This window comes from Dreissena polymorpha, chromosome 2, assembly GCF_020536995.1.
Source record: "Dreissena polymorpha isolate Duluth1 chromosome 2, UMN_Dpol_1.0, whole genome shotgun sequence".
In the NCBI taxonomy this organism is placed as follows: Eukaryota; Metazoa; Mollusca; class Bivalvia; order Myida; family Dreissenidae; genus Dreissena; species Dreissena polymorpha.
In genome coordinates this window covers 137379021-137388795 of record NC_068356.1, presented here as the reverse complement: position 1 = coordinate 137388795, position 9775 = coordinate 137379021, and positions in this window count along the sequence as shown.

Sequence of the window (9775 nt, the reverse complement as noted above, 5' to 3'; positions counted from 1 at the left end):
ATTAAATTAGTAGCCCCAGTACCTAACGTTTATTGACACCTTAGCAAAGTCTAGTTTATCTTAAGAAAAGTCTTCTGATATACAAAGGCTTGCCAGTTGCCATGTTTGCTAATATCTGCATTCAGATATTTGTGTGCATTCCACAAATGATGTCAGGAACCGTGAAATACATGGAGGATCATATTATAATGTTTGTAGTTTAACCATTATGCATTTGTAAATAACTATGTTGGAGACAATCAAGACATTAAGCTGAAATAAATTAATAAAATCACAAAATTTGGCCCAAATTGGCAGTGGAAGCACAAATTGCATCTAAGAATTATATTATTATAACAACAGACCCGGTTTGAGTTGGTCTGTTCGTGGTTGCAATGGTAAATGCTACACCACTCACGCCCCTAGTACACAAACCTTCAGTTTCTTTGTCGGAACTGTGTTCCTCAATGTCATCCTCATTATCATCAAAGGTCACTATCTCTTCGGCATCATAAGACAGATAACAGCTTTTCAGGTTTTTGATCTTAAGCTTTGTATCTGAGTGAAGGAGAAATTAATAAAATATTATAAATTTGCATTTCCCTGCATAAGGAACAACTGCATAATACCATTATGACCCCTTTGCTACCTCACGGCACCGAAGGAAATGGATACACCAAATGTACTCTCTGGACAGCAGCTCTATGGATTCTATTTCCTTCTCTGAGGGAAGGTGACCGTTGTTGACACTTGGATGTGTGCTGTCAAGGATCAGCTGTGTGAAGCTATCTGCATTATTCACAGGCTCCAGCGGATCTTCTCTCCCGTGGAGGCGCAGGCACTCAAGGAGACGGGCTTTGAATTTGTCTCTCACAGCATCGGAAATGGGGCACTTGGCTATAAAATGCACTTTGCATTCAGGTTCTGTTTTACAAAGTGTGCAAGTTGGATTCACAGCGTAATGATTGAAAACAGCTCTATTAGCTTGTAGGGTGTAGGTTCCTGTCAGCAGCTTTGTTTTGGTTTCTGCTCTTAGGATGTCAATTTTGTTTGGCCTCACATAGGTGTACAGGTAGTGGTTTTTTTCCAACAGAGAGAGCATCTGTATTAATGTACTTTAAGGAAGGTTTTTCTTTGATTTCTTCCCGCCATGTCGCAATGGTATGCTGGTCCACAGCACTATTTAGTTTGGCCTTCCACACTTCTTTGCCAGGCGGGCTGTCGAGGAGTTGGTACGCTGTCGGTAGATTATATGTATGGAGAAGTTTTCAAATACATGAGAAGAAACTATGATCTGTTGGCAATTTCATAGCCAGCTGTCTCTCAGCCACCTTGTATTCAACTGTCTCATATTTCTGGATTATACTGTAGTACAAATTAAGTGTGTTTTTGTGTAGTTGAGCTCGAATAGGCAAAATACCTAACAGAGACAGAGCAGCAACGTTTGAGGTCCTGTCTGCCAGGTGTTGCACCTGCTTTAGGGTTTTTATCTGGAATACTTCTAAGGCTTTGAGGTCGGTCTGACTGTAGGGTAGGACCTCCAGGCCGTATCGCAGGTTTCGAGCGTTTGAACTGTATGTTGTCGGGAAAGGAATTAAAGACAATGACCGTAAACATGCATTGTTGCTTCACATGGCTGGCATGGAAGTGCAGGATGTATTCTATACTTTGCCGGAAGGAGAGGGAGCAAACGTTTATGCTAGAGCCGTCGATGCGCTAAGCAAGCATTTCGCGCCACAATCGAATGTTCCTTACGAAAGACATATGTTCCGGAAGTTAGATCAGTCGCCGACAGAATCCGTAGATCAATATATCACACGGTTGCGACAGAAAGCAGAGACGTGTGCATTTGAGAACACAGATGAGCAAATTAGAGATCAGGTGATTGAGAAGTGCATTTCAAGTGAATTAAGACGGAAACTTCTGCAAAAAGGACGGGATTTAACCCTGACAGAATTGCGTTCCATTGCGAGAACTTTAGAAAATGCTGAACATCAGGCAAAATGCATTGAGCAAAGCCCACAGTCGGTAAACACAACAACAAGCCGAACAACAAAAGGTACGTTTGCACGGAAAAATCGTATTCAAAATGACGTTCAATGTTTTAAATGTGGGAAACGTGGTCACATTGCAAAAGACAGCACGTGTCCAGCGCGTGGAAAGCACTGCAATAAGTGTGGCAAGATAGGACATTTTGCGATTAAATGCCGATCGGGTGAAAAGTCGAAAAAGAAACCGCCTACTGTGCGTCAAGTTGTGGACACAACTGATGACAGACAGTTCACGTTTACTGTACAAAATAAGTACCCGACAGCAACATCGATAATGGTCGAAATTGGTGGTGTACAAATAAAGGCGATCATTGATTCCGGTTCCAGCTGCAACATTGTGGATAGGAAAACGTGGGAGTTCTTGAAACGAAATGACATAAAATGCAGGGACGAGCCAAGGAAAACAGAACTGTATGCCTATGGATCTAAGGAACCACTGAAGACTGCTGGTGTATTTTGGTCAACGATTGTTTACAAGGGTGTAGCGGTAGATGACGCAGAATTTGTTGTCATTGAGGGATCTGGACAGTCCTTATTAAGTTGTGATACAGCTATGCGACTTGGCGTACTTAAAATAGTGCGTCAAATGGAAACCCCGGGAATATCGGATGTTGTTAATAATTACAACGAATTATTTACGGGACTTGGAAAACTGAAAGGTTATCAACTTGAAGTGCCCATTGACCAGGCTGTAACACCTGTAGTGCAACCGACCAGACGCGTGCCATATCAGTTACGAGAGAAGTTGGAAGCTAAAATCAAAGAATTACTCGACTCAGATGTCATTGAACCCGTAAGTGGACCGTCCAAGTGGGTGTCCCCTGTCGTCATAATACCAAAGAATGATGGCGACATTCGACTTTGCGTTGACATGAGGCAGGCAAACAGAGCCATACAAAGGACTAGGTATCCAATACCAACAGTGGACGAAGTGTTGCAGGAAATGAATAACAGCAAGTATTTCAGCAAACTGGACATTAAAAACGCGTATCATCAAATTGAACTGTCCCCAGAATCACGAGAAATCACGACGTTTACAACACACAGTGGACTTTTCAGGTATAAACGTTTAATGTTTGGAATAACATGTGCTCCAGAGATGTACCAGATGATTTTGCAACAAACATTGCAAGGCTGTGAGGGTGTTAACAGCATTACCGATGACATTATTGTCCATACTGCAACGAAAGAACAACATGATAAATGTTTAAATAATGTGCTATGTGTATTGAGAGAAAAAGGTTTTACACTTAACAAGGAAAAATGTCAATTTTACATGAATAAGTTAGTGTTTATGGGTCATGAGCTGTCTGAGAGAGGGATAGGGGCAACGCAGGTCAAGGTCGATGCTGTAGTAAACGCGCCTGAGCCGCGAAACGCGAGCGAGGTTCGAAGTTTCCTCGGTTTAGTGAATTTTTGCGCAAGATTCATACCGAATTTGTCTACGATTTCCGCGCCGTTAAATGATCTGTTAAGAAAGAAAACGGTGTTTAAATGGGGTCGGTCTCAACAGGACGCGTTCAAAGAATTAAAAAGAAGGCTAGCATGTGCCGAAACATTGGGGTATTACGATAAAACCGCGCCGACAAAGGTCATAGTCGATGCGAGTCCAGTAGGACTAGGTGCTGTGCTTGTGCAGGTTCAAAATGGGGAAAACCGCGAAATAAGTTTTGCCAGTAGACGCTTAACTGATGTTGAGAGGAGATACTCACAAACTGAAAAAGAGGGTTTAGGCGTAGTGTGGGCATTAGAGCGTTTTCATCCATGGCTTTATGGTATCGAGTTCGAGCTTCTTACTGACCACAAGCCACTTGAATACATTTACGGACCAAGGTCAAAACCGTGCGCTAGACTTGAGCGATGGGTTCTTAGGCTGCAACCGTACCGATTTACGGTTAAACATGTGAACGGTCGAGACAATATTGCAGACGCACTGTCGCGACTTCCGCTCAAGCACAGTTCTAGGACAATATATAGTGTAGATGACCACGAATACATTAAATTTGTTGCGCGCGAAGCAACACCCAGTGCTATGACCACTCGAGAAATAGAAGAGGTATCATTTCGTGATGATGAGATAAGCAGATTACGCGAAAGCGTGACGAACGGGACGTGGGATAAACACGAGCAAAATCAGTTCATACATATCAAAGATGAACTGTGTGTAATTGATTACTTAGTACTTAGGGGTACGCGAATCGTTGTCCCGCGTGAATTACGCAAACGCGTATTAGACTTAGGTCACGTAGGTCATCCGGGAATCGTGTTGATGAAAAGCAACTTGAGGACCAAAGTTTGGTGGCCGGGTATTGATAAGGAAATTGAAAATTACTATAAAACGTGTTATGGCTGTCAGTTGGTAAGCCAGTCAACAAATCCCGAACCGATGACGAGAACCGAGCTACCAAGTGCCCCATGGCAAGATTTAGCCGCGGACCTATTAGGTCCGTTGCCATCAGGTGATTACATTTTTGTTTGTGTCGACTATTACAGTAGGTATGTAGAGCTTGAGGTCACCAAAGTAATAACTAGCGAAAAACTAGTGTCAATATTAAGGAAATGGTTTTTGACGCATGGCTTGCCATTATCTCTACGTACAGACAATGCTAGTAGTTTTGTTTGCGAGCATTTCGAAAATTATTTGCAGTCTCAAGGAATCGAACACAGGCGAAATACTCCCTTGTGGCCGCAAGCAAATGGGGAGGTTGAACGTCAGAACCGTTCAATACTAAAGCGATTACGCATATCTCAAAGTCAAAATCGTAATTGGCGATTAGACCTCGATGATTACCTGATAATGTATCGAAGCACACCCCATTCAGTAACGGGTATGTCACCTGCTGAGATGCTGTTCGGTCGTAAGATAAGAACATGTGTTCCTGAAATTAATACGTATAGGCGGGAAGATAGCGAAATACGTGATCGTGATTCCGAGAAAAAGGGGAAAGGGAAAGTATACTCAGACGCGAAACGAAATGCAAAAGAGAGCGAAATTGTACCAGGCGACAAGGTTCTTCTGAAGCAAAATAGAAACAATAAACTCGACACTCCGTTCAGTTCCGATAAGTACACAGTTATAGATAAGAACGGGAATAGCGTGGTTGTACGTGCCGATGATGGTACCGAGTATCGGCGAAATGTAACGCATATGAAAAAAATGAATGAACAAAATCCTCAGACAGACTCAAATGTAAACAATTCTAAAAGTGAACATTGTCAAATTAATGTATCATCTGCGGGTAAAGACAGACCGATAAGGGTTCGGAAAATGCCCGAGAAATTTAATGATTTCAAACTGGTGTAAATGCACCGCTAAATAGGCATGTAATTTACTGGTGTTCATTCGAGACAACACACGTGGCGCTTATCCCGCGGATGCTAGTAAATTTCTATTAAACTGACATGTGTATCATGCTCCGAGTGTAAAATGGCTTATAAACGGAAATTGATTAACAGCCAGTGTGGTCGCTCATTACTTTCATGTTAACGATAAAAGGGAATTGTGTGAGAACATTGCTAGTACAAGTGGCGTGCTATTTTATTTTCATTGATAAAATGTTTTCATTTGTGATGTTTTTGTTTTGATTAAATTTAGTTTAGATTGTTTCATAAATGCATGGTGTAATTTGTTATCATGAATTGTTTGTGAACGTAGGGTTTATGTTTAGAGTATGTATTTGTTGATCATGCATTATTTGGTTTGAAAAAAAAGGAGGGATTGTGGTATAGCTTGCACTGGCCACGCCTACTTGCAGGACACGCCTACGGCATGAATGCCTCTTTGATAGCATGTTCAGGGACAGACTGTTTTGTATGCTTGACGAGTACGGATGTAAATAAAACCAGTATAACCTTCAATGGTGTTTGTTCCTTAAATGGAGTTCCTTTAATGGTGCTTACTAGTGTATTCTGTAGATGAAACACTACAGGTACCCGTTAAATACGTTAATTGTGTAGCAATAAATTTGTAACATATTTTAAATGTATAATTATTAAACACTTTATTGTTTTGTTTAAACTGGCTAATATATATAGTTAATAGTTCCTAGCTGTTAATCCATTTCGGACAAATGTCTATTTTTTTAAATATGTTCAAATATTTTATTAAAGCAACTGTTAAGTTTTTGACTTAATATGCTAAGAGATGACATGGAGGTATCATAAATTGTGTTTAATGACCAGACACATGTGGTTTATGCAGAGACCCCATACAGAGTCATACAAGTATAGGTCCCTGAGTTTATTACACTGTTTTCTTAGTAATTGTCTGGACAGTATCCGATCATATCGAGATAATCGGTTTGTGATAAACAAAGGGGCAATTAAACACTGGGTAAAAATGCTGAAACAAAGAGTGTCAAAACTGGTGTGAACAATTAAATAAGAGCATTTACATTTATCAAGATGATTTATTTAATGTGTAACAAGGTAAGTTTTTACAGACAAATAGGTTCAAATCAGTTTCTATATGTTGATTACATAAATTCAATCATTTTTTTGTTTGTTTTCGTCCTTATTTGGGTTCGTTCATTGGATTCAATTTAATCTGAAATAATTTCAAGTTCTGAGTTTTTTTGGTTCTTCAAAAGGGTCGCGAATATGATTGTAACCTTATCACGATGCGGTTCATCACATGCAAACAATAGCAGAATGGCCGCAGTTTTGACGGCCAAAATTTGAGCATGCGCAAACGTGACGTCATTATCGGAATCCCCAAAACCTCCTATAACACAGTTCTTTTTCCTCCTCCGTCACTCCTGGTAGTTGCAGACTCATATACGCGTGTCCAGAATTGATTATAAGTATGAATTTAAGCTATAAAAGCAGTTAAATTGACTGCGAGATCTTATATTTTTCAATTTTCCTCTCTCCGTCTGAAACACGTCCGCCCTGTTCGCTGCCTCGATCTCATTATTATTTGTGACCGGATCGACTTTCTCCCGATTTGTTTAGTGGTTTATAACCCGTACTTATTATTTTAACTTGATATTTTTGTGAGTGATCAAATCGTGGTCACGTGATCAAATCGGAGGGAATAGCTGGCAGCCATTTGTCTGTTATCTAAAAAACGATTTCAAGTTCACTCTAGTGGTCAGTATTGGTTCTTGTGTTTGTATTTTATTGTATGTTATTAAAAACGGTTGCAATGCATTGTTTTCTTTGCATTTCGTTTGAGGTTTGAACCATAGGTAAGGCGCTCGATGTCAATAACAATTTATTTTTTAATTTATTGATTGTTTTAGTTATAATGCATACACAACTTCTACTTCTACTCGATATTTCCTACAGTCAATTACTGACTATGACAGGAAGGCGTCTGTCGGGGGACAGAGAATGTTAAAAGTCACGTGTTAAAAATATATATAGGCCAGTTCATTGTTAATGTTTTGATTCCCGATTTTCGCGCATGCGCAATGCACTGGTAGTAAAAAAAGCATTGCTTACAGCTTAGTCAGCTAACGCAAAGCATATGGATAACAAGACTTGTTTAGTCAATACATCGAAAAGAAACTAAAAAAACAACACCTAAATAATATTTAAAAAATATAATGTTCAGTGCCAAAAGAATGCATTAACACATTTATTTGCATTTTAAAAGAACGCGTCATTAGCATAAAAGTAATTAAGATCGTCTGAAGATTGAACGACAGACAATTCGACGCAACAAAGAGCTCTATGCATTAGCCGTATAATTATTTGCAGAAAAGCTTCAATAAAAATAATGATACAACTAATTATAACATTGTAATTATCAATTGCATGCGTAAACTAGAATAATAAAAAATTAGTGATAGCTAGAATGTGTCAGTGTTTCATTGAAAATAAACGTACTACAAAGCCCTATTAAAAGCGAAGTTCATGACGGTATTTACATGTTATTTTAATTTGGATGGGTGTTGTTCAGAGAATGACTTGAGGAATATTAACATTTAACTGAAAAACACAACCTCACATGATGCAAATTGAACTGTGTATTCATGTATTTTGTAAACTCGTTCAGTGCCTTCCCCAGGAATTTTTTCAGGCGCCCCGGGGGTGGGATCGGGAGGGGTGTCCCCTCCCGACGTTGATTTAAAAAAAAAAATTAACATGTCAATTCACGTTCTATGGTGCGTTATAACTCAAAGAAAAACAGCGTCAAAAGACGTCATTTGGTGCGCTATGACTCTTCAAAAAAATCCCCCAGTCATTTAAAAAATTTTTTTTTATATTGTTTAATTGTTTTAAAACTTTTCCGCACAGATAGTAAAATCCCGACTCGAACGATTCCCCAATACATCCGTTTCAACCCGACTCTATTACTGTATACTTACTATTTTTCAAGTTTCTATTTATTACCCGATAATCCCGTTTATTCCGTTTTTATCAATCTCTTTCTGGTAAATATTTACGATAAAAGCTTTCAGTTATTTCTTTAACAAAAACCTTGCCATTTTTTAAGTGACTATTTATAGATTTGATGAAATATTGCCTCTGAAAATGCGTCAATCCCCTGACCTGTTGTGTGCTTGTTAAAACGCTCATTACACGCCATTTGTATGCAATAGACGCGACGTTGTACATGCTGCATAATTTTCGCGCTCTTTTTAATTGAGAAAAAGATTCGACACAAAATAAATTTGCACTGCTAATTTGAAGCAAAAATATTTAACGTTGCGGTTACATTTACATTCGGAAGTGTGTTTCGGATTCAAAACGCGTTAACATCGACTTACAGGAATGGGTTTCGGATTACAAATTTAATTATTCCCATTTGAGATTTCAACAAATATTAACCGTTGCGTTATAAATTCAACGATCATTTGTTTAAACACTTTACGAGTCGAATAAATGTTCTGACGGAATTATGCATGAAATTCACGTTGTCCACGAGGAACACGGCCGGTTGCCATCATCAGTCTTCTAACTATCGATTATCGGACGAAACATTTACAAGTGTGCGTAATTGATTCAACGAAAATTTGTTAAAGCGCATTACGTGTCGAATAAATGTCTGAAAAACGAGGTTAATCAGTTCTTTAAATGGACATGTTGAAATATACATGTACTGGAATTAAATAAATTGTTATCACATAATTGTAACCGGGAGTCATTTGCACAACTTACTCGCTATAATAATTAATTGTTTACCACTTGCAAATAATTTTTCGTATTAATTATGAGTCATAGGTAACACTTGTTTACAGTAAAAAGGTGTGATGATGATGCCCTAAACCGTCTTTAATGTTCTGTACTGTACTAATTACCGGTTTATATTACTCAAATGGTACAACTTCTTACAAATCAAGCTGCGATAAACTCTTACTTCATGCCCGGCGTCAATCAAAAATAATGGTCGATAGTTAACCCCGCCCTCATAAGCATTCGCGTAACCGATTGGACGATGAACTTCACAGTTTGACGACTGGAAAGTTACCAGATACATCCTTGTCAGCATTTATATGACCGTGTATTGTGGCTAGAATAATCGATACGCGCGTCATGCTATTCTCTTATCAGTGGATTATACATTACCCCATGTGGTGTTTATGGCGATTACTTGTGAAAGTAGGTACCGAGTGCTCTTTTAAAACAGGGACTATTGATACACTTATAGGGAAACCTTGATTTTTTTTGGACAATCTCCACTTTCTTTTACTGAAGAATACACTGATCGGAAAATTTCAAGCGCCCCGGGGACTCTGATTTCGAAATTCAAACGCCCCGGCAAGGGGCGCTTAAATGGCCAGGGGAAGACCCTGGTG